Source organism: Lissotriton vulgaris, chromosome 10 (genome assembly GCF_964263255.1).
Source record: "Lissotriton vulgaris chromosome 10, aLisVul1.2, whole genome shotgun sequence".
Lineage (NCBI taxonomy): Eukaryota > Metazoa > Chordata > Amphibia > Caudata > Salamandridae > Lissotriton > Lissotriton vulgaris.
Window position 1 is genome coordinate 177826404 of NC_141698.1, and position 27152 is coordinate 177853555.

Genomic DNA, 27152 nt, shown 5'->3' on the forward strand with positions numbered 1-27152 from the left:
TTAGGACCGCATATTAACGGTGCGGTCGGATGAGGATCGAGCAGGTAATCCCGAGCGGTTTCGCTGATAAGGAACAATGTTTCCACGAGGTGATCCCGCCCTCGCCTGGGACCATGAAGTGCAAATTAGCACCAATACATATACACCAATGATATACAAGTTCGTATGTATAAAAACCCATGTTTATAATTAACAGCTCAATAGTTTAATCAATCCTATTTATTTAAATATAGGAGTGGAATATACAGGGCTGGACCCTGTATGGTCCTGATGAAAAGCTTGGGGAGCTTGAAAAATGTTGACCACAAGACACTGATCTAGCCCAATTTAAGGTTAGATAACAGTGTTACCCCATTTTAGCACATACCAAACTAGGAGCAGAATAAATTGTTGAGCCCACTAGCACGGTATTTTTATCACACAACCACTCCACCACCACAACACTTTACACCACACATAGCCTTTCACAAATACAGTGCTCCTGCGCAGTTCGCTAGTCGCAGCACGCCCCTTTTCGTAAAGAACTGGGATGGCCCCAATTTTTTTTTTTTTTTTTTTTTTGAAATATATTTTTATTGCAGGAATCAGTAAACTGTTACAATTATGACCAGCATCAAAAATACACTGAAATCAATCGACTGCATCCCGTCCACCCCCCGCAGCACGTTTGTATACACTAGACTCCAGCCCACATTTCCAAAGTCGGGCGATAAAATCCAGTGGGGGTTCAGCAGGAGCGAAAGGCTGGTCCGGATAATCCACTGTCCGTCATCTGCTTTTCTAAACAAGCCCCCAAACCCAAAAGAAAGTCCCACCCACAAAACACTAACTTGCAAAGAAACCCCTCCCCCACCCAACCCCGCCATCAGTGTATGGTAGCTACCGCAATAGGATTCGTGAGAGGACCCAAGATGTGCGTATCAGTAACAGTAAACACCATCGCCTATCGGGACTCAGGGCGCGCTGCTATCTCACTATCAGAGTCGCTGGGGGCGCAATAGTCTCTGAGGGCCTGCACTAGTGTCTCCCATTCCAGCGCTGTCTCCTGTGCTCGTTCGTTACGTTGTCTCCCAGCCAGTTGGTATCTCAGCGTGCTCTCCCCCGCCGCCCACTTCAATAGTTCGCTATGCCATCTGCTCCCAGTCGGACCAGCTCGTGCCTTCCAGTTCCTGGTCACCTCTCGTTTGGCTAAGAGAAGCCCTAAATCTATAAATTTACTGGAAATTTTGTTTTTGGGGGTATGTGGAAACCAATGCAACAGACCCACCGCCGCATCAACCGATAGAGGTCTCCCCGTCACCTCCGTCAGGGTCTTCTCCACTTCCACCCAGTAGGAGGATAGACCCGGGCAGGCCCACAACATATGGAGGAGGTCTGCCTCTGGCGCCGGGCATCTGGGGCAGGCTGCCGAGCCCGTAGCGAAATACTGTTGGATTTTCGCCGGGGTCAGGTAAGCCCGATGGAGTACATAATAGTGGACCAACTGAAAACGTGCGTGACGCGTCCCCTTCCAAGCCCGCCGCACGAGCTGAGACCAGGTCGCTTCCGGGATTTCCTTGCCTATGTCCGCCTCCCACCGGGTCTTGAGGGTCGTAAGGGGGGTCAACCCTTCATTGATCAATCTACCGTAGAGGCAGGTGACCGCCTTTACCGTGCCCGCAGACATCATGACGTATTGACACACCGGAGACGTAGGAGGTTCCTCCTGTCCGCCTTTCCAATGCGCCTGGATCGCACGGACCAGGGCCGAGTGCAACAGGAAGTCCCCTGGGGGAATCTCGAAGCGGTCAATGAGCTCCTGGAAAGGCAAGAGTACCCCGGCCTCATAAAGATCCCCCACCAACTGCAGCCCCGCGTCCTCCCAGTCCGCCAACCGTGACCAATCCCCGCCATGGGGCAACGCCGTCAGCATCCCCAATGGTATTTCCGGCGCATACGGTATCCGGAGTTGGCCCCTGGCGTGAGCTCGGTTCCAACACAGGCGAATGGTCTTTTCCTCCAACGTCAGGTCCTGTAAGGTCAAACGTTGGCGTAGAGCTATGAAAGATAGGACATGCCTGGCCATCCCTGTACCTCTCCTGTCCTCCGGGCCTCGGAACTCCCTGGCAACCTCCTGGGTGAGAGTCTGGAGCTGCGCCGCCAGATAGTATTTCTCGAAGTCCGGCACTGCAAGTCCCCCTTCGGCTTTCGGCCTCATCAGGGTCTTAAGGGCCACTCTACGGCGGCCCGAGCCCCAAAGGAATCCAGTCACCGTCGACCGTAAGAGCCTAAACGTGGCTGGCGGGATCCAAACTGGCAGCGCCCGGAAATAGTATAGCAGTCGGGGGAGAGCCACCATTTTGAGGAGGGCGACCCGCCCCGCCAACGAAAGCGGCAGTGTAGCCCAGAAGTCCATGTTCCCCCGTAGAGCTCGACTACATCTGGCTATGTTTCCGTCCAGGAGGTCAGATGGATCATGATAAATGTACACCCCCAGGTATCTGAAACAGTCAGGTTCCCATCTAAGTCCTCCAATGAGGACTGGACTAGGGGTGCCTCTACGGACCGGGAAGAGGCATGTCTTGCTCCAATTTACCCGTAGGCCCGAGACCGCCCCGAACGCCGTGAGCGCCGTCTTAGCGCCTAGTAGGGCCTCGACTGGGTCCTCAAGGAAGAGTAATAGGTCGTCGGCATATAACGAAACATGGTGCGGGCCCGAGGGGGTCCGGAAACCACTGTAATGCGCCCCCGACCGGAGTAACACTGCGAGGGGCTCCACCGCCAGCGCAAAGAGAAGTGGGGATAACGAACAGCCCTGTCTCGTGCCCCTTTCTACCGGGTACTGTGAGGAAATTAATGGGCCCGCCCGCACCCTGGCCGACACGGAGGCGTACAGGACCGCGGTCCATCTGATGAAACCCTCACCGAGGCCAAACCGTCGCAGCACCGTGTGTAGGTAGTCCCATTCCAAGCTATCAAACGCCTTCTCTAAGTCCACCGACAGGACCACTGGGCACGGAGCATCTATTAGCGGCTCACCTAGTAAGCGGAACAACCTACGGATGTTCATTGTTGTATTGCGCTTGGGGATGAACCCGGCCTGGTCCTCATGCACTAGGGAGGCCATGTGGCCGACTAGTCTCGAGGCCAGGATGCTGCTCAGAATCTTATAATCGACCGTCAGCATCGATAAAGGCCGGTAGGACGCCGGATCGGTTGAGTCTCGCCCCGGCTTGAGGAGGGGAACCACCAGGGCCTCACGCATTGAGCCAGGCAGTCGGCCAAGCCTCTTCGCTTCTCTATAAACAATCACCAGTCTCGGAGCCAGGAGGTCGGCATAGGTCGCGTAAAACTCCACAGGAAGACCGTCTAGTCCTGGGGTCTTGTTCCGCGCCATCCTTTTGATGGCGCCGCGGATCTCCCCCAGTTCGATATCGGAACCTAGGGCTTTCGCCACGTCAGGCTCCACCACCGGGAGCACTAGGGGTCGCAAATAATCCTCAAGAAGGTCGGGGTCTTTGGCAGCGCGACTGCGATACAACTGATCGTAGTAGTGCCGGTAGCAGCCTAGAATCTCCGGTTGAGTGTGCACCATGGCCCCGTTCGCCATACGCATGGATGTCGTCAGTGAGGTCTGGCGCGTAGGGTTTGCCAACCATGCCAGCAGTGCACTCGATTTATCCCCTTCTGCAAGGGACCGAACTGTATAGGCCTTGTAGTCGAAGCAGCGCAGCCGCTCGACCTCAGCCGCTACCGCCTCCTTCGCCTCCGCCGTGCGTCCCTGGAGTTCAGGGTGCCCGGGGCGGCGGAGTTCCAACTCCCGAAGCTTCCGGTCGGCCGCCTCCAAGTCATCGAGGATAACCCGCCTCATACCTACCTTCTTGGTGATGCAATAACCCCTCACCACCACCTTAAAAGCGTCCCATTCCAGCGCCCTCGAGCTCGCAGAGCCCCCGTTGGACGCGAAATACTCCTCAATCTTATCACCTAAGTCCGCTCTGAAGACAATGTCCTCGAGCATCTCAGGGCGTAACTTCCAGGTGGGCACCGCCGGCGCCCCCGGGAACCAGCGAAGGGCCAGCAGGAGGGGGTTATGGTCCGAGATGGTCCTAGTCAAGTATTCGGAACTGATGGCCGCCGAAACCAGTTCTGTCGAGCCAAGAAACCCGTCCAGCCGAACGTGCAGCTCGTGGAGGCCCGAAAAGTAGGAGTAATCTCTAGTGTCGGGGTGCTGCGCTCTCCAAATATCCGTCAAACCCCACCGTGTCTGCCAGTCTCTACGGCCCTTGGCCACGCGGCGAACCGGAGAATCAGGGAGGGGCGGGTGCGAGCGATCGGTCTCCACATCCACCACTGAATTAAAGTCCCCACCGAGCAGAAGGGGCCCCGTGAAAAAGTGGGCTAACGAGCCCGATAACCTAGAAAGGAAGGCAATCTGGTCCATGTTAGGTGCGTAAACACAGCAAACGTTCAGGTCCCTCCCCCCCAGAGTACCAGAGATGGCCACGTAACGCCCCTCGGGATCTACCACTGAGTTTGTGACCTGAAAGGGAACCCCAGCCCGGATCCAGATTAGCGCCCCCCTGGCATACGCTGAGTACGACGTGTAGAAGACCTGTCCCCTCCATCTACGCTGTAGCGCCGCCCCTTCCGCCTTGGTCAGATGGGTCTCCTGCAGTAGCGCCATTTGTATTCCCCTACGCACTAAATAAGCGTGGACTTTGTGCCGCCTAGACATGGTGTGAAGCCCCCGCACGTTCCAAGTAATACACTTCACATTAGCAGCGTCAGCCATTGTCCCATACTGTGCGTGCAAAGTCTCTCCATCTGGGTCTCAGCAATAGGCAAACAACAATCCCTCCAACACTGATGGCGGCCATTTTCCCCAACCAAAACTCAACAAGTCTTACGTTACCCAAACCCCTGCCCACCCCCCCCAGAACAGGACCCAAATAACTCCATCTAGTTCCCATCCAAACCATGCCCTCAAGAAATCCCCTCATCCCAAACTAATCCTACAGTCGCCACCGTAGGAAGGCCTTAAGGGCCAGGTGCGGGCTGGGCGGTGGCAGTGGGCCCTCGACGCCCTGGCTGCCAGGACTTAAGCAAGCCCTAAACAGTAACGGAAACCCTCGGGGCAAAGGCAGGGCACCCCACCCCCCCGCTTCTCCCGTAATCATGCTGAACCATCGGCACCCTCCACCCCCGCTACGGGCCCCCACCCAAAAGGATACAGCTCACCCCGTCAACCCTGTCCATCAAGAAGGTCCTCCACCGATTTTGGTGTAATCACCGGTGTGCCGGTACTATCTGTCACCGAGTTCTCCGAGTCCGTCGATGCCCCCTCGTCACCAGGGTTCTCTTCTTCTGCAATAGCGTCCTCTCGTGACCCAGACAGGGCAGACAACACCTCCAATACACCTTTCCGCTCCGTCGATGTCTCTGCAGTAGTAGGGCCGCCTGAACGGCCCCGGCGACTCCGCACCCTCGTGGATCGCCGTCGCTGTCCCGGCTCCGCCGTTGTCTGAGATGTGGAGGCAAAGCCATCTTTCCCAGCCCTATAAAGTTCAAGCCAGTTACAGGCCTCCTCCGGGGTATCAAAAAATTGAGTCTTGTCGTCAACAATGACGCGGAGCCTTGCAGGAAATAGGAGCGAGTATTGAATACCCTCGCTCCGGAGCTCACGCTTGATCGCCAAGAATGAGTACCGCCTACGTTGGGTTTCATAGGTGTAGTCCGGGAAGATGTTTACCTGGCTGTTCTCCACCTTGAAAGGGCCATTATGTCTAGCGGCATTGAGGATGAGGTCCCTGTCGCGAAAATGTAGGAGGCGCGCCACCACCGGGCGCGGCGCCCGGCCCAGTTGCGGTGGCCGTGCTGGGACTCTATGAGCCCGTTCAAGGGTGTAGAAAGAGGATAGGCCCTCCGGGGCTACCGTGTCTCGGAGCCAGGCCTCCAAGTAGGCCACCATGTCGCCATCCTCGATCTTCTCCGGCAGGCCTACCACTCGGATGTTGTTGCGCCTGTTACGGCCTTCCGCATCCTCCGCTCGCTGTTCCAGGGCAGAAATCCGGGTTAGAGCATCTTTCATTGCCGCGGCCAGGGTTCGCTGCGCCGGCTCCAAGGTTTTCACCGAGCCTTCTACTTCTTTGACCCTGTCCGATAGCTTGCCATGATCCGCCCTGAGGAGGCCCAGACTCGTCGCCACCTGAGCAATGTCCTGCTGGAGGGCCGAGCGTGTGGTCGCAATCGCTTCCAGGACGCGGTCAAACTGTTGCTGCAGCGGAGCGCCACCAGCGTTCCCCGGGTTGCCGCTGCCTTCCTTGTCTGGGGTCTCCGAGTCAGAGGCGGCCGGGGTGGGCCCCTTGGCCCCTCTCGGCTTCCCCATAACGCGGGAAGCGCACAGTGTGGGCTCAGATAAAGGTGCCACCGAGTGCGGACGCCGACTATGACTCTCCTGAATGGAGGTCCTCGGGGTGAAGGCCGGTGATCCTCTTCTCCAGGGCCAGGTGGAACTCCACAGGTTCGGCTCGCGCCACCACCGTGTCGTCTGAGAGCGCTGAGGAGGAGGCGGAGACACTCGGCGCCAGGCCGGGCAGGTCCGTCTGGTTGACGAGGATCCGGAACGAGGGCCTGGGATGGCCCCAATGATGAAGCATGTCACCGTGGGGAAACCCCGGTGAGTGAGGGGACTCTAGAAAGAAATTTTTCTTTCTCATGGTAAATACTGACAGAATTACGCAGTACACCATACACACAAACTAGGTCTCTTGACCCATTACAACTGAAAGTTCTACATCGAGTCTACTATACTAGGGTCACACTACATAGGATAGGAAGAATTGCACATCAGTATTATTTGAGAAGCTGTGGGGTGGAAGGGACCGTCTTCCATACCATTTGGGACTGCCCCCTGATTGTTTGTTTTTGGTCCAAGGTTATGCGGACTATATCACAAGTTGTTAAGGTCTAATTGGTCCCCGAACCGCGTTGCTGTCTGCTGAACATTTGGGAGCCTAATGATCTTAGTCACCCCCTACAAGACTGGGCCACGCTCGGCAATATGTCTGCTAAACGAAATGTGGCTAAAACCTGGGGGTCCCCCTTGGTACCGACGCTCAGGGATTGGTGTGCTGATCTGGACTCAGCGATGTTTGCCGAAAATGCGGTATATCTGAATCGGAAATGTCTGCGAAAATGGGCCAAGATTTCGGGAGCGTGGAATGAATATAGAGGGTGTTTTTGTGAACCACCTCAGTTGGACAGTGATACTGATTCTAAATAGAGGGGGGAGGGGATGGGGGGTCCTGGGAGCAGGGTGAAGATACTAAAACGCTGCCACAACTGCACTGGTGTTTCCTCTTTGAAATGCTCTGATGTATCTATTTTGATTTTCTTTTTTAATTTTGTCCTATTACTGTATGCACTGAATGTCTTTGAAATGCCCATTGTTTACCTTTGTATCAATAAAATTGTTTAAAAAAAAAAATGTTTTATATACGCAGGTATATATGCTGCTTACAACAAAGCTTGAAAAGTAATGCAAATTGAAACTGGTAAAAAATACGAGAAATTGATCGTATTAATTTGGACAAATCACTGTCTGTAGTGGACAATGGGTTAACGAATCTCCTCCAGAATGTATTCTTTGGACAGCATTGTATCATCTGCTATTGATATAATAGAACAGGATATGCTAATGTTACAATATGGCCAGTCCCAATTACGTTCTATTGTACAGTTAGGCTGGACGTTACAAAATCTGCGTTCAGGCTACGTGCCTTGGCGTCTAATCAAAACAACGTCATTATTTTCTATCTTTAACCTTACAGATAAACAAATCTCTTTGGCACAAAAAGAAGCAGACTATACGTTGCTGAGCTTTGAAAAACTAGAAAGATTACCATTAACAGTTTCCGAGAGGCCTGTCATTGAATGGATAATACATGGTACCATAACAATACCAATAACGACATTCCAGTTTCAATATTGCCTACAGCATATACCAGCGGGCCTGTATGAAAGGTTGGGTAAAGGATACATTAAGTCGACCTGGAATTTACCTTACACACATAGATGTTGGAGTGGGCGTAACAAAGAAGTATTTCTTAGTGGGAAAAATTGTGAAAACTCGCTAAGTGGTACACTTCTGTGTCAAGAAATTTATTTACATGGAGCCTGCGAGTGTTCATCTAATGACCTTTCTTGCCACTTGCACGGCACCCCAGCCACACAAATAGAACCTGTTGTCAGGCAGCTTTCCAACGGCAGCTACGTTATGTTAAGTGACCACAGCTGTTGTGGCATGTTGCCAGGAACGGCCTATCTCGTCAGTGTTACATCCAGGGTCACTTGTTGTATGCAAGTATTGTATCCAAACAGCAAGCCAGACAAGGCGGCAACTATTTGGCCTTCATTGAATATTTCTTCTATTTGAATTGATACATTAAGCAGAATGAAAGCCATTCTTTTACAAAAAAACTGTGCCTTTAACCTCGTCTAGAGAAACGTATGATCTGCAAGTTGCAAGGACGTCAGCAGAGATACATACATTATTATCAACAAACTGCCCCGTGCACTTCGTAGAAATGTCAGATCAAATTTTAAACATGTCAGATACCAGTGGCATCGCACATGTATTTAAGACACATTTTTCTGGACTGTTAGCACCCTTTGAAGCAGTTCTGAGCATTTTCCCGAATTTCGTGCACTCTGTGTTCGGCGGCCTGCCTCTCATTTTGGGACTCGTAGCAGGAATTCTATTTTTATTTCATTTGCTCCGATATGGCAAGTCCGGCCACCAGCGATTACCATGGAACAAACGATCCAGGCAATGTGGTACCGAAATAAGATAGCACAGGTCCTCAGCTTGGCTCGTCTAAGAGATCTGAATAACACTAGAGCCCGATTCACAAAACTAACTTAAGACAAAATCCTAAACTTACTACTTTTGGTATTCACAGAAGTTAGGATTTTGTCTTAAGTTTGTCTTAAGACAAACTTAAGACAGACTTATGACAGGATTTTGTCTTAAGTCTGTCTTAAGTAAGTCTTAAGTTTGTCTTAAGACAAACTTAAGATAAAATCCTAACTTCTGTGAATACCGAAAGAAGTAAGTTTAGGATTTTGTCTTAAGTTAGTTCTGTGAATCGGCCCCATGGTTTCTATCATTCAGACCAATCTGGCAAGATTGCATCTTACCTGTTCTACGATGCCTGCTCTGCGGAGAAGAATGCGAGTTAGACATCTGTCTCTCACTTCCATCAGCAGTACCTATGGATGTCGATACTTTGCTTGGTTCGGTAATGGCTCATGCAACGTGTTGTCCCCAGCGGCTACCAATTCTGATGACGGCATTCGTTGAGACCTCACCATTACGACTAGGTGGCGGTGAGGTACGAGATGTAAGTGGCACACAGGTACAACTTTCTGTGAACATTGCTAATCCAGATAACGCTGACGGTAATGCATCTCACATATGCACTATTTCTACTTTTTCGGAAATGGCTCAACTTTCGCCTACTGAGGTAGACGAATTCTTTGCTAGCCTATCTGAGTTAATGTTTTCTCCTAACAACGAGAATAACTCTTGAGAAACAAGCACACAGCGTTCCCTGAACTTTGATTTCGGCCTTCAGTTTTGTTAAACAGAACTTCTCAAATTTGGAACTATTTTTTACTGCAACGAAATAATTTTTTCTCAATACCAAAATATTTACCTTTTTTGGCACAGAGTAATCTGCTTAATGTAGAACTATTCTTAGAGAATAAGATTTTTATTTTTTGAAACCTAGGGACAATATTTAAACTTAGCCTCTAGCACATGTATAGTATTATATAAATTTGTGATGAAATGGTCTCGACCTTCTCTTCCGTATTAAGAGCCATTTCATAAATGTAATTTCGTGAATCATTCAGCCAGCATTTCAAATATAAAACTATATTCATTATTTGAATGATACCACTGCTTAGAAATTGTACAGTACAATACAAATTTTTCGTGTACAAACCATTTCAAATGCATTTTTATGTATTTTTGGGGTGGGATTGTAAACACATGCTAAGAAATGTTATAACTGCTTAGTATTTAGTAAAGATGGACATTCTATGTGGAGTGGGTGTTGTAAACTTATCTAGGGCTCTAGTGTAATTTTCCTGATTCATGTCCTTATATAGGTATAACTTAATATATCCTTATATAGGCATAAGAATCATAACCATATTTAGACACAGCCAATGCAGTCCAAATACGGCATGGCTACTTCCACTAAGCTCCTAGAGTACAACGAGTTCTTGAAGACAACCAGCCTTCAGCAGTACGGGACTTCCCCCTGCTTCAGTATTGATTTGTCCCAGAACTCCTGGAGCGTGTAAAGAACTTCGAGTTCTTAGTGACGTTATTATGTCCACCCTTACGTCAAACTCGGCACCTTCCAGGTATAAATATACCCACATCTGCCCTAGCAAAGACACAGTGGTTTGGAGCAGATCAACTAACTACTTGCCCGACGCCCTGCTGTAGCGAGTGCCGAAGGAAGCCGAACCTCCAGCTGACGCACTGAGAGAGACGCTGTCTTTTCTCCTGCCGAGAAATCCAGCTCCAGTATTTCCCTGCTACCCTTGCGGGTTACTGGAAGATCGAGTCCTGAGAGAGGGATACAAGACCTCCTTCATTCTATAACCAAGGTACGGAGTTGATTAGACCCATAGAGAATTCTTGGATAGATTCTTGGCAGAAACTATTTAACTCAAGCTACACCTCACTTACTTCTTCCCTTGTACTAGACTTAGGTTAGGTACACCGGGGTAGGCGTATTTTAGATGCACCAGTTGAGTACTTTTAGTCATTATTTATCATTGTATGTATTTGATCTATTTTAAGTATTTTATGGCTTGGAAACCATATCATGCTTTTACAGTATTATTTCATAATACTCTTTTTACTGTACGCACTTTACTTCATAGCAAGTATTACCATTGTTGCAATTAACTTCTCTTGCATGAGAAAGAAGACTGCTCAATAAATAACCTTTTTATTGAAAACGCCTCTCTCTCTATTTTCACTGCAAAAACCCTGGTGAAACAAAGCATGCACGATTGACTTAGTGAAATAGCCATCTATTGTTTCCGCAACTCTGAAGATATATTTTTCATTCTTGGGGAACAAAGTTGTCCTGTTACATGGTTGTCAGAAAATAATCTCTTCTTGTTTATTCGAGAAAGTTTCTAGTGATCTCCGAGCTAGCTGGCATTCACAATTAAGTCTAAGATACTCAATAGAGACCTACTCGACTTCAGTACTACGTCTAAACTATCGTTTATGTTATTCCAATGCGCAGAGCCTATTGGGAATATAAGAACTACACTACAAAGGAACCTGAGACCCCCGCTCAAAGGTATCCTGTGCTACCTTACACAGGCTCTCAGAGTTGTCTGCAGCAACTACAGGGTGAAGTACATTGGGGATGACCTCTGCTCTTCAGACACCCATTGACATCTGACAGTTGTCACACTGGCTCCGGTGTCTCTTAGAGCCCCCACCCTCCTCCCATTGATGGCCGCCAACTGCAGGTATTTTTTGTGTTATCCAGCAGGCAGGTTTCCTAGACCATCTCCTATCTCCCAATGTGATCAGAGACATTACAGCTGGCTCCCCACCCTCAGTAGGAACCAACTCAAACCAGCACTACACTAACTAACCACTGTGAAGGTGCACCAGTGGGTGCTGGTGGTGCCTTGGGGCAATTGGGATCATTCTGCATGTGACCCTCCTGACCACATGCATAACACTTATGTTGACCCCGGTTGTCTGGCCTACCCTTAGGACGCCATGGCTTCTTAGAACTTGGGAGGGCTGGGAATCTTTACCCTAGGAACTATTGTGGGGCCTTTTAGAGAACTCCTTTTGGTTACCCTTGTCCCCCCACTCTTCTGCCGGGGACCCTGACCACCTTTGGCTGACCCCCCCTTGAGGTACCCCTTGAGGACCCTGGAACGCGTCCAACAGTGCGCCTCCTGAGCAAGCTTCCTGGGGTAGTCAGCTTACTATCCATCAGATGCTGGCGCAGCTCTGGAACACAAAGACTACTCAAGTGCTCCCAAGCAATCATGTTGTACAGACTTTGTCCAACGATCCAGTGCTCTGCAAGAAAGATTCACACACGTATTGGATTCAAGCATCTTGAAGGACCTACACTTTTCCCGGTGCTGCTCCAGTGTAAGCCCATACCTGAGGCATAAAGCCTCCTTCATAATGGGATAGGTCAGAGCACCTGCCTCCTCCAAAGGTGTCAGGGTGTTCCTCCCATTGCCTCAAAGTGTCTCCGCAGGCCCGCCCCCCAATCCTTCTCAGGGACTTCATTCATATGCAGTGCTTCCTCATAAGATGCAAACTATGTATAAATATCCTCACCTTCTGGAAATTCTGTACTAGGTCCTTGGGAATGTAAAACATATCCCCTTTCACTGGTTGTACACTGCTACCATTTGTATTGGACTCTGCCTGTTTGGCCTTAAGGTCCAGCTCTCTCCTGCTCAATTCTTATGCCAAAAGCAACGTATTTTCTTCCAAGTCACGAGCACTCTGGCTCTCCTCTGCCTTGCTCTGGATTTCCATTTCCATTTGTTTAATTTTGAGCCTCAGGACTTCCAATTCATGCTCTCTGGTCCTTTTGCTCTCCTCTATTTCCTCTGGAGAGAAATTCTTGGAAGAATGATTGCTGCCAGCCCTCAAGGCTGCTCTCCTGACAGACAAGTCCTCCCATCAGGCCTCTAATGCCTTATGTAGCTCCTCTTTCCTAGAGTGGATCTTCATGAGATATCCAAAGCTCTTGCATAATTTCTTGAGTTGCTCTACTTTGTAACTACTTAATATTTTAATGCCAAACTCCAATTCTGCAGCCTCACTTGCTGATTTACCATTCAGAGACATGGTGCATAGATGATCTAAGGGTCAGATAAAAAAATGATCAAAAAATAAACACAGTATGTGGTTGGGTAGTGGTCTGCACTAAACTAGTGATGTACACCAATCACTGTGGGTCAAGTACAAATACAAGTCCAAATCCTCACAGCTGACCACCAATGTTAGAAATGGGGTTCTCTAGTTAGCAGAGGTAGGTACCTTTGTCCAAATAGGGACCCTTGCTTCTAGTCAGGGTAAGGGGGAGATACACTGTAGATAACCCCTGCTCACCCCCTGGGTAGCTTGGGACAATCAGACAGATTTATCCCAAAGGCAATGTGTAAAGTATTTGTAGTCAAGACACACAGTAATACAGCGATAACACCACAAATGGACATCACACCAGTTTAGAAAAATAAAGTATCTTTATCTAAACTGAACGAGACAAAAACGACAAAAATCCAACATACATATAATGAGAATATGGCTTTAAAATGGTTTCAATACAACTTGGTATATAGAAAAATATGGATGCGTGATTTCTCACAAAGTACCTGTAGATGCGTCAAAAAACAAAGAGAAGTGTCAATTCCTGAGGCCATGGGGAGGCGATACGACAGTTCTGCTGCACGCAAGAGAAGTCATGCGAAACCGGTCTGTAGGGGGAAGTGATGCATCAATTTTGAGATGGTTCTGATCCGTGGGTGATAAGTCGGGAAAACTTGCCGCACAGGTACGATGCGTGGAAATCCGAGATGCGTCGGCAATCGTTGCAGCAGTGTCGAGCGGCATCGGTTTCTTCAGCCGCGATCCCTCAATGCGTCAGTTCTTGCAGCAGAGACAGGCACTTCGTCAGTTTCGACAGCAGTGCAGCAATGCGTGGAGATTATTCTCGCACTGAGGTGCGGCATTGGAATAACAGCTGCAAAAAGAGTGATGCATTGATTTTCTTAGTTCTTCTGGTTTCTTCCAGCTCCCAGCAGCAAGCACAACCTCCAAAGGCCCAGAACTGAAACAAGCACCTTGTGGCAGGTCAGAACTCTCAGCAGCAAAGTTCAGGGGAGCTGGGGGTCTAGTCTTTTGGTCCCTGAGACTTCAGAACAGGAGGCCAGCACACACAGGCTCTCTGAGATCTTCTTCTACCAGGTTCAATGCAAAGTTCCAGTCTGTGTCCTCTCCTTGGCAGAAACAGCAACTGCAGACCACCCCCAAACACCACACAGCAAATAGGGAAGTACTCCTCCTCACAGCTCTTCAGCTCTAATCCACGTCAAAAGGATCCTATTGAGTTCAGAAGTGATTTAAAGTTCTGGGGTTTTAGGTCTCATGCTTCTACCCCAAAATGCCTTTGTTCCTTTTGTGCAAGGGTCTGTGAGCAGAGTCCAAACCAGTTCTGTCTTCACTGGTGCAGTATAACCATAGGGGGTGGAGACAGCATTGTGCAAGGAAGACATGCCCTAATCGGGTGCAAAGAAATCTCCTCCCACTACTCTAAATGCAGCCAAGCCCCATTCAGCTCAGCCCTGAGTCATCCAGGAAGGGCCAGGCACACTTCACACACCCCCAGTGGCTGTCTACAGCGAATGCGCATCCCCAGCTCCTGTCACTCCAAAACCAGACAACCAATACACAAACAGACAGAGGCACACAGAATGGTTAAACAGTCAAAAATGCCCACTTTCTAAAAGTGGCATTTTCAAACACACAATTTAAAAAACATCTTTAATAAAGGATGTGTTACTACATTCTGAGTTCAGAGAGCCTAAAAATATTTCTCTATCTTGTCCCAGTGGGAAGTTATACTTGTAAGATGTTACAAAGTATTTCCCATTCTATTCTATAGGGCGAGATAGCCGTTCAATAGTGAAAAAAGAAATGGGCAGTATTTCACTAACAGGACAGGGCCCACAGACCAGTACATGTCCTACCTTTCACATACACTCTACCCTGCCCATGGGGGTACCGTGGGCCTATCATAGGTGTGTCTTACATGCAAGAAAAGGGAAGGTTAGTGCCTGGCAATTGGGTACACTTGCTGAGTCGACAAGGCAATTAACAAACTGCAAACAGACACTGCAGACACCTTTCCAGGCCTACTCATGTGGGTGGCAAAATCAGTGCTGCAGGCCCATTAGTAGCATTTGATTTACAGGCCCTGGCACACTTCAGTGCACTTTATTATGGACATTCCAGTAAATCAAATAGATGCCAATCAGGGTGAACCAATTGTAACAACAATTTACACAGGGAGCACTTGCACTTTGACACTTATCAGCAGTGGCAAAGTGCCCAAACCATCTAAGCCAGCAAAAACTAAATAAAGCACAGCATCATAAATACAGGAGGTAGATGCAAAAAAAGTTAGGGATAACCATGCCAAAGATGGCAAGTCTAGCACTAGGTTTAGGGTGGGTATGGCTTTTTGGGTGGCAAGGGTAATTTTGGGTTTAGGGTGGGTATGAGCTGTTCGGTGGGTATGGGTTTTTGAGTGGCAAGACAGATTTTAGGGTGCAGGGTGGGTATGGGTTTTTGGGCTGCACAAATACTTTTAGGCTTTATGGTGAGTATGATTTATGGGGTTGTGGGTTTTTAAGGAGATATATATTTATGCGTATTATATATATATATATATATATATATATATATATATATATATATATATATATATATATATATATTCACTGAAAAAACCATAGGTTTCAGGTCATATATCGTTAGGTATTAGCATTTAAAAAAAGTGCAAATTCAATGAAAAAACCATAGGTTTCAGGTCATATATAGTTATGAATTAGCATTTTAAAAACCATTGAAATTGCTCCTATATAGTTAGTTGTCCTAACTATATTTCGCGCACCCGCAATCCACTGCTGATGATGTCACATATTACATCATTCATGACATGGTCAGTGACATCACTGATGACATCTCAAATGACATCACTGATGACATCATCCAGTGACTGTGTGTTTCTGTAAAGTTTAAATATGTTTTACATATTGAAGAATGAGTGGATGTATAAGTGTCTGGATGAAAGGGGGGGCGGAGCTTGCCAGCGTCCATGCAAGACGTGAAGGACTGGGTTCTGTAGGACCCAGCGGTGCCAGGGCACAACACCTGAAACCTTCGTGGGTAACCTGCTCCGGCGTACGAATCACAGAGACACGGGACACTTCCTTCGGCGTCAAAGATTCAAGGTTTATTTACTGCAGGGAATACAGTAATCACGACAAGCAACACACGTGCAACTTGGGGAGACTGCTTCAAATTGGTTCTGTGGATCACTCCTTTTATACAGTTTTTACCCATAGGATTACATTGAACACAAAAGTTTACAACCCGGTTCCCACCATTATCCCCCAGAGGGGTCGCTTTGGTCACTTTGAAAACACATGAGGTCCGGATCATAAGTGCGGAAACATTTGGCGGTTCCCAACTGTAAAAACCAATCTTCCCAACATTAGTGAATTCCAGTCGGTAGTAAAACAGATCAAAATAGGAACAAAGACAGGTGCAGAGGAAGACGGAGACAGTGGGGAGATCGAAAAGGGTGTAAAAGGGGAGGTATCGGGAAACACGAGATACAGGCATCAAAGGGACGTGCCTAATGAGATGCACGGCTGGGAAAATAAGTCCGTGCGGCAAGATGAGCCTTGAGCGGCGCCATCTGCCTTACAGTAGCATCCCCCTCGTCATAAAGACACTTACAAAGGACATGTGTCTTCCGCAGATATCTTGGGAGTCCCAGGGTCGCGAAGCGGACAACGTCCGTTCGCTGGCTACTTGAGGGCAAGAGACAAAATGGATGCCGTATCTAAGATGGAACCCGTGGGTACAGATGAAAAACCCACATAACAAACGAACGGTTCAAGTTAGCACAGCGAAACTGCGCGCACCTACTAAACTCGTCATTTGCGGTTCTTAGATACCAGACTCGACCATATTCGTGCGAGTCGAATGCACCATTTACAATTGTCACGGAACCTCAGACGCTCCTTTTGCCCTCATGTAGGCAAGCACTAGTCGGAATCATATTCAATATTCATCAGACCATCGAGATGTTGCTGTAGCATAGCTCTGTCCAAACGAGTCCCCTTGGTAACAGGTGGCTGTCTCATACACGTTGTAGCACAGAGGCCACATAAGGCAGGACCGCACTGCACACAAAGGCAACACGTGAACAGGAACACCACAACAGCTCCAATGATCATCAGAATCTTCCAACCCCAAGTCGACATCAGGCCCCAAAACCATCCAAGTAACGTCCAATCCCCTACATCCACGTGTATGGATTCGGAGATCTTATGCAACCTCGAGATGGCTTGATAGACAGTTGGAGCATTATCTGGAATAAAAATGCAACAACTCGAATGGATCACCTTACATACCCCACCTCGATCTGCTAAAATGACATCTAAAACCATGCGGTTCTGTAACGTCATAAGTCTCTCCGCCTGAAGTTCAGTGGTAATATTACCAAGGGCACTGGCAGTAATATTAGCTGTCGATTCTACCACTCGAGTCAATTGTCTCAGGTTCCTACTATTAACCATAGGTCCCCAAAACGGGAGGAAACCCTTGAAAAAGTCTCCTGCCTCTTGACCGGCAGTATCCTCTTCGCTAATTACGCCTCTCACAACTCTAGTTTTGTGATAATCGGCATCTACAGTGAACGTCGGAGGCAACAGATTTGCAATGAAGCATGAGCCCATGAAATCAGCGGGCAACCATGCATATGCACGATCATAACAGATAAAGTATGTACCCTTGGCAGCCAGAAACACAGGGGACGAGACCATCGGCAGTATGTAATTTTCAATGCAAGAACTTGCTCCAAGTCGGGCTTGTGATCTTCGGCCACGACCCATGAGACAAAAATTACCAGTGTGGGGTACGACCCATATTGGAGGCGAGCTTTTAAGCTGCTTTTCGCTAGTGAACGCGCTATATTCACCTCTACTTAGGACCCTATAGGCTTGTACCTCTTCTTCGGGAATAAGCGAAGGATCATAGATATCGCTATCTAAATCCTCTATTGCTATTGACAAAGGTTTCTGATACGAGGTAGGCCCAGAGTAGGGGGAACGTGGTTCTCGAATGGGGTGGAAACCCAGTGCGCTTCGAAACATTGTTTGAAATGCTCGAGCGGACCCTTGGGAGCTATACGGTAACACCAGATATGGAATTCCTTTATCAGTAGTATGTGGCATCAACCCACACACCCAACAATTAGTAGTGTTAACCACTAACTGATGCTGATGAAGGAGCTGAATAAAGGAATTATTGCGGAATTCTACACGTCTAGCCTGCTCGTGTTCCGGTAACATGTGAAAAGAATGAGGAGAAGCAGTAGAGGTAAGATTAGGGTAAGGAGTAGGAGTAGGTGTAGCAGGTAAGAAGTAAGACATCGTGTAATACACCCCACCCGCCAATAATGCTGAAGCAGTCACAAACAATACAAACAGCTGGAATATAAAACATTTGGTACGACTGAGTTGCTGCAACTTGAATCGATGAACCTGAGCTCCTTCCAAATCGTTCAGCTTCGAGAATGCCATTCCCTACGACCGTCCGCAACGTTTCTTGACGCACTTCGTTCTGTGTAGCAATAGTCAATCCCTAGGAGTTCCCAGGAACCGACGGCCTTTAACCTAGCGTCAAGACCTACTATCCAGAAGGAAGTACGCGCGCGGCCCTACGGCCTTCAATACACAATAGGTATATATACAAAAACAAAGTCTCTCAGCTGTGGAAGCAAAAAGATACAATGAAGGAAACTCAATATATGTGTACAAAAATCAATTACAATAATACGAATGTTCAAAACTGATCACGGAAAACGGGGATAATGCAATCGTCAATTCAACAAAGCAAAATATTTTATTTGTCCTTAGTGCGAGATCGCAGAGAGTATCGGTGTTTCCCAGGACGGGTCTGCTCGTCGAACAAAGGATCTGTTGAAGAGACAGCGTCCTGCTGATCAGTTAAGTGTTCTGGTCTTGAGTTTTTCGATGACAATTTCTCAACAGAGTCTTTCTGCTGCGCTGATGATTCTCCAACAGGCTGTGCGTCGCTAAAAGGCACAAACGCTGGCAATGTTTCTGTTTCTGTAGACGCAATGCCTCTCCTTACCCACGGGTCTGCCGGCAAAGGAATGGGGACTCGTTTAGTATGGGTGGCATGCACCCAATTCTTACGTCCCTCAAGACGAACGGCAGTCCTCGTGGCCAGGAGCACTTGATAAGGTCCGGTGAACCTCGGGTCCAGATTGTTTTTACGTGAAAAGTTTCTTGTCACCACCCAATCTCCGGGCTGGAGCTGGTGGCCTGGACCCTCCGTCTGCGTCGGCAATGCGTCGTAAACCTGTTGGTGAATTAACCTCAGTTTAGCAGTCAAGTCATGTAGATAATCGATCAACATTGGGTACTCAAGATCAGAAAACATTCCTGGCCTAGGAACCCCCCACACATTCGCAGGACGGCCGAACACTATTTCATAGGGACTAAGCCCTACTCGGGAGTGTACAGTCGCCCTAGTTGACAGTAATGCTAAAGGTAAAGCGTCAGGCCACGAAAGACCAGTTGTAGCCTGAATCTTTGCTAACTTTAATTTAAGGGTACCATTATACCCTTCAACCAAACCAGCTGACTGGGGATGATTGGCACTATGGAATTTCTGGTTAATTCCAAGGCCCTTACACACACTCTTCATCACACTACCCACGAACTCACTTCCGTTATCTGACCACACAATTCTAGGCATTCCGTACCGAGGAAAATATTCCTTCAGTAGGATTTTCGCAGTCGACAAAGCAGTATTGTCCTTGAGAGGATAGGCCTCGATCCATCGGGAGAATGCGCAAACCACAACTAAAACGTATTTCAAGTTATTGCATCGCTCCATATGGATGAAGTCCAATTGTATCACCTCAAAGGGACATGAAGGGGGAGCAAAACTGCCAGGAGGAGTTGGGGTTCCTTTGCCAGGATTGTACATCATACACACCATACAATTCTTCACCAAACGTTCAGCACATTTCGTAATACCATCATTCTTCCACACAGGAGACAGCAACTTACAAATACCTTTCGCGCTAATATGCGCTAACCCATGTGCCATTGTCACAACGGCCAGCACATACGCATCCGGCAACAACCATCTTTTCTGATCCGACAAATCAATCCAACAACCATTCACATCCAACTTTCCCGTGCTTTCTTTCCACTTCGCCTTTTCTGTCTCGGTGGCCTCATTCTGAATTTCTTTCACACTCTCAATAGTGTCCTCACACATGCTCGATTCTGCAGGCCACCTAACCGAACTCGTCACATACATTCGAGTGCTAAGGTTCCGGGCAGTCTCCTTAGCAATCTCGTCTGCAAACGCATTACCACGACCAACATCATCCGTCACCTTACGATGCGCACTACATTTGACAATCGCTACTTGCTTAGGCAACGTCAGTGCATCCAAAAGATCATTCACAAGTTGGCCATGCTGAATCTTCGTACCATGCGACGTCAAGAAACCTCTCTCTCTCCACAATCGTCCAAAACTGTGCGCGACTCCAAACGCATACTGGCTGTCAGTAAACACATTCACACGTTTCCCTTTCGCTAACACACATGCTCTAGTAAGAGCAATCAATTCTGCAGCTTGGGCAGAATTCTGATTCAACCTTGCAGTCTCAACAACAGTATTCAACGTTACAACAGCATAAGCAGTAGTCACATCACCATTCGGTAACTTAAAACATGACCCATCCACATACAAAGTACCATCCGGGTCTTCCAATGGGGTGTTTTTAAGGTCCACTCGACCTTTTGTTTCTTCTTCGGTCCTCAAGTAGCAATCATGTTCTGCTACTTCATCTGACTCTGTGCTAATCGGTAACAAAGTTGCCGGGTTCAGAACATTACAACGTTTGATCTGAATGTGGCTTGCCAAGAGCGTCAATTCGTACCCAGACAACCTCGCACTCGTCAAGTGCTGAGTTTTCGTACGATTCAAAAGAGTATCGACTGCATGCGGAACCATCACCGTAAGCATATTATCCATGACCAATCCTGCTGATTGTCGGATGGAGACCGCAGCTGCCGCTGTTGCTCGTAAACAACTCGGCAATGCTCTAGCTACTGGGTCCAAGGTCGAGGAAAAATATGCGCATGGACGTTGCTTACCACCAAAAGGTTGCGTTAAGACACTCAAAGCACAACCTTCCCTCTCGTGAACATATAATGTAAACGGCTTACTGTAGTCCGGGGTACCTAACACAGGAGCCGAACACAATGAATCACGCAGTTCAGAAAAACTTTTCTGACATTCTTCCGTCCATGGTAAAGGAGTTGAAACATCCTTGCACGTAAGAGCCACCAATGGTTTCGCTAGCAATGAAAAATTAGGAATCCATTGCCTGCAGTACGACGTGATACCTAGAAAGGCACGCACATCTCTTTGGGTTTTTGGCACAGCCATTCGCGCAATCGCTGCAATTCTCTCTGGGGTCAACCTCCTTCCCTCCTTTGACAATAAGTGACCTAGATAGGTTACTTCTTGACAACAATATTGGAGTTTAGTAGGTGACACCTTGTGATTCAACTCACAGAGATGTTGCAGCAACGACACCGTAGCAATCTTGCAAATGTCCTGAGTATCGGCAGCCACCAATAAGTCGTCGACGTATTGGATTAAGGCCGCACCAACCGGCAACGGAAACGCATCCAGTTGACCCTTCAAGGCTTGACTGTAAATCGATGGACTTTCACAGTAGCCCTGAGGAGCGCGTTTAAACCGGAAGCTACGTCCACCGAGAGAGAAACCGAAAAGGTCTCTGCTCTCTTCAGCAATCGGGATGCTGAAAAACGCATTTTTCAAGTCAATCACCGAAAACCACGATGCAGAAGCTGGAATCAGAGTCAGTAGCGCCGTGATGTCAGGCACAACAGGAAATTGAGGAACCACAATTTTATTCACTTCCCGTAAATCAATAACAAAACGATAAACAGGCGGTTTGGAAGGATCCGTACGTTTAAGAATGGGCAGCACAGGGCTGTTGCACACGTTTCCCCGAGTTTCTTCAATATCATCTTTCTCGATCAAATCATAAATGATCGCTAACAATGCTCGTTCACCATCAAGAGAGATACGATACTGGGGAATACGTGGCAATCGCGCATTAGATTTCAACTGAACAACATAGGGCGAGATATCAAGTAGGCCCACGTCATTCGGACCCGTTGCCCACAAAGACGCAGGAAGAGAACTCAATTCCGGTGGGAGCTTGTCAAGAGACAAGTACATGGGAGAGACAACCCTTTCTCCTAACGTAAGCCTTACACCCGCAGGAGAACAATACAGAGTTGCATACAAACGTTTAAGCAAATCCAGGCCCAAAAGATTTTCACCACAGCCAGTAGTCAAAATCAAGGGAGCTTGAAGCTCACGTGGCCCAATTGTAAGGGGCAAAGGGCGCGAAACTGGATTGCTAACGGGGGCGCCAGAGAATCCTACGGAAACATTTGTTAAGCCAGACAAAGGTGCGCCAGGGAGTTTCGAATGCTGAATAGAACTTTTCGCTGCACCAGTGTCCAACAGAAAAGGCTCAACGACGCCCGATGTAGCAACTGCGACGTAAGGCCCTCTCTGATCAACCGGAACTGATACCACTCCCTCTCCTTGTCTGTGGCTGTCCTAGTAATTACTGTCGTCAGTCCCCTGATCGACGTAATAATCGTCTACATTGTACTGCGCAGATCGCCCTTGCGACGATCCACGTTGATCAAAACAATTATTATTATTATTAGATGAGTTATCAGAACGATCGTTCTGAGCACCACGACCTCTACCACGTGATGCCTGCTGCGAACCACCACGACCTCCTCTAGATGAGTTACCACTATTACGTTCATCCAAAACAGGGCAATTAAATTTAATATGTCCCTCCTGTCTACAATAAGCACATTGATTGTACCCCAACGATGATCTTTGGGAGGAGGAATCATTTCGCAGCTGCGATCGATTCGATTGTGCCAGTGATCTATTCTGCTGGGGTGCATTCTGATTAGAACGCGGCGGATACGCTTGTTGCAACAACACTTTAGTTTTTAGCTCTTTCGTCTTTTTGTCAGCACGGTCATTCTCTTCTTTCTCTCTATTCTCATAATATTGTGCCGTAGCCAATATCTGAGCAGAGGTAGAAACGGCCCATGCACTTTCCGAATTTCTCAATTTATTGCTCAAATCGGGCAATAAGTTACAAACAAATTTATCCACGAACAATCTCTGTCCACCCTCAGTACCCATATCCTGACCACTATGGTCGATGAATGCCTCCTCGAACCTCGTGAAGAAGTCGGAAACACTCTCATCTTTCTTCTGCTTACAGGCTGACAATTTGTCCCAGTTCACCTTCATAGCTGGCATAAGAGTTTTCATTAGCGTAATAATCCTTTGAGGAAGGTCAAGAATCAACTGGTCGGGTTTAGTAGCAGCTACTTGTCCGGCGTCTGCCGCTACAATGGCAGCCCAAGCACCACCTAATTCAGCCGGGTGATTTTCATGACGAATCTTAGCCCATACCGGTTGCGGTACTACATTGCCAAACAACATATCGATATCGGCAAGATTCATTACCGTAGCATCTACAAGCTGCGATAATTCTTTGTAATACCCTGTAGGATTTTTGCGTGGGTCAGGCAAAGATTGCTTCACCTGTAACACTTCCGAGCGTTTCCATGGAAGATGTATCCATATTCTCTGGAAATGCGCCAATGTCGGAGGATGAGCATTAGGATCAGCTGGTACCCAAACCGGCGGAACTTCACGCATAGGATATTGGCCAGATGCGTCTGGTTGTGGTTCAATATCCTCAACAAACAATGCATGAGGTATCGGAGCGGGGCGAAGAGATAACAACCGCTCAATAGCACGTCGAACATTAGTATCCACTATCAGTCCATGTGAAAACTGGAGCTGAAGCTCAGACAGGGCGGTCAGCACCTCGTCAGGCGCATCAGCCTCTATCTGATCGCGAAGGAACTTACACATTTCATCGAACACGTATCTTTGGGTAGGTATATTAAATTGACAAAATGTTTCGAGTACAACACGTGGCGGATTTCTAAGAGGGTTTACCATCCAACCCATCGCCATATTATATAGCGCAACGCGTTCTCTGTTTCCAGGAAGCTGACTACGACTCTGAGGACCATCGGAGCTAGCGGACCCATACACAGGCCCAAGCGAATGAAAGAAACTAGCTGCAAGAGGAGAATTACGAGAACGAGTAGAGGGAGAAGTATAAGACACAGGACTAACAAGTGAAGGAGTAGAAACAGTAGCAACAGCAGGGGTTAACAAAACAGGAGCAGCAGCGGGAGCAGGAGTATGTGGAAGCGGAGGAGCAGTAGGGATAGAAACAGGCAAAGGGGCAGGAACAGTCGGAAGAGCAGGTACAGGTTGAGGAGCAGGCACAGGAAGGATAGGTGGAAGAATAGGTACGGCAGGAACCACAGGAGCTGCAGCTGCGGTACCCTGTACGTACGGAGGTGGCGACTTCATAAGATAAGACATTAAAGGATCCTCAACTGGCTCTTCCTTCTTTTCCGACTCCGTAGGCAAAGCAGGATAACATTTATCTACGGTCATACGCTGTAGTCTGTCAAACACTTCCTTATCCTTAACCTCCTTATCACGCTGAAATCGCTCTGCTTTCTTCACTATTGTAGCAACATTATCTCGCTGACTACGTTTATTCTGTCTGATTTCTTTCTGTCGGGCTTCTTTGCGCCACAACCGAAAGGCATCAAACATGGCCGGCCTTGACTTTCTTTCGAACAATTTAATCTCTAAATTATCTAAGATCGGCGCCTCGAAGCTACCATGAGGTGGCCAACGAAGGTCGCCGTCCTTCTTTGTATATTTAATCCAATAATCATTAAAGGTGATCGGACCCAGTCCATGTTTACTATATAGTTCATAAGTGGGAGTTCCAACCGGAGGTATCGGACACGAGTCCTCCAGTCGGGAATCCGTACCACAAGGTCTGAAACAGCTAAACAAAGTACTACGACCAGGCATCTTGCACACTAGCCGAGTTTCACAAACTTCAAGAGTTACGGGATTTACCACGTCCCAGCAAAGAACAAAACCCTCGGTTTTTGGCGGCTGCAGTCGTCAAATAACACAACAACAAAACGCTAGCAAGGTGTCACCGACAAAAACACTCACACAGCGTTAACAACAAAAACACTCACTAAAGTGTCAACAACCAAGAACCATGGGAGCGACCCACAAATACTTAACTCAAAGATCGATGGCGTCACCAGGAAGGCCCGTCTATCGTCTCGCTATACCAAGGTCTACGCCAGGCGCCAAAACAGGTCTACAGTCAGGGCAGCAGTCCGTCGCAGCCGTCCGGAGGCGGGAATCTTCGCGGGAAAAGTCTTCGGGCCACTTATTTCGACAACAGGATCGATGAAGCGGAGTGCACCTTCCCTCGGAGATTTCACACGAAGTTCCTCACGATCGTCGGGCTTGGACCGGTACCACTGATGCAGCCCCACGTTGGGCGCCAACTGAAGGACTGGGTTCGGTAGGACCCAGCGGTGCCAGGGCACAACACCTGAAACCTTCGTGGGTAACCTGCTCCGGCGTACGAATCACAGAGACACGGGACACTTCCTTCGGCGTCAAAGATTCAAGGTTTATTTACTGCAGGGAATACAGTAATCACGACAAGCAACACACGTGCAACTTGGGGAGACTGCTTCAAATTGGTTCTGTGGATCGCTCCTTTTATACAGTTTTTACCCATAGGATTACATTGAACACAAAAGTTTACAACCCGGTTCCCACCATTATCCCCCAGAGGGGTCGCTTTGGTCACTTTGAAAACACATGAGGTCCGGATCATAAGTGCGGAAACATTTGGCGGTTCCCAACTGTAAAAACCAATCTTCCCAACATTAGTGAATTCCAGTCGGTAGTAAAACAGATCAAAATAGGAACAAAGACAGGTGCAGAGGAAGACGGAGACAGTGGGGAGATCGAAAAGGGTGTAAAAGGGGAGGTATCGGGAAACACGAGATACAGGCATCAAAGGGACGTGCCTAATGAGATGCACGGCTGGGAAAATAAGTCCGTGCGGCAAGATGAGCCTTGAGCGGCGCCATCTGCCTTACAGTAGCATCCCCCTCGTCATAAAGACACTTACAAAGGACATGTGTCTTCCGCAGATATCTTGGGAGTCCCAGGGTCGCGAAGCGGACAACGTCCGTTCGCTGGCTACTTGAGGGCAAGAGACAAAATGGATGCCGTATCTAAGATGGAACCCGTGGGTACAGATGAAAAACCCACATAACAAACGAACGGTTCAAGTTAGCACAGCGAAACTGCGCGCACCTACTAAACTCGTCATTTGCGGTTCTTAGATACCAGACTCGACCATATTCGTGCGAGTCGAATGCACCATTTACAATTGTCACGGAACCTCAGACGTGTGAGCGCTGAGCGCTGAGCTCTGCGCCATCACCTGTTAAAATCCTGCAAATTATCCTTCCTCGACGGACTTTAAGAACCTGCAGAGGGCGAATGGAAAGGGAAGACCACTCGGTCCCCCCGAACGTATGGATGGGTGCCCAGATCCCCCCGGGAAACCATTGTGGGCGGGGGGCGTGGTTCGGCTGGTATGCCCAAAGCGGCGTAGCCGGAGCACACCCTTCCCGCCCAGAAGGGGTTGTCCTAGACACCCGTCCGGAAGTCCGCGCACGGATGGGCGTACCCGAGGAGGGCCCCCGCCCCTCCACAGACGGATAAATAGAGCGGGAATCCAATGAAGCGTCCTCTTGTTCCAGTGCTCGGAAGGCTGCACCACTCGTTGCTCGTGAGCCCTTGACGGAACAAGCAGCAATTTTGAGAACTTGTAATCTTTGTTGTTTCTCTTTCAGTGCCAGCCTTACGGATCAAGTTGGGCGGAGTAACCAAGATATGTCTGGCAAGAAAGCGGGAAAGAGCTCCGAGATGGAGAAGATGCTACGCACCCTTGTGAACCGAGTAGCGGCGATGGACCGGAGGATGGGTAAAGTGGATTTGATCGGTCGGGGCTTAGCAGAGGTTAAGAAGCAGATAGCAGCGCAGAACAACCTCTCGGGGCGGCCTAAGAAAGTGATAGGACCGGCCGTGCCGGACGTCGCCCCAGAGGGTAAGGGGAAGCGTAATAAGAGGAGGGCGGGTTCCAGGGAGGGCCCAGTTCCGGAGGTGCCCCCAGCAGGCC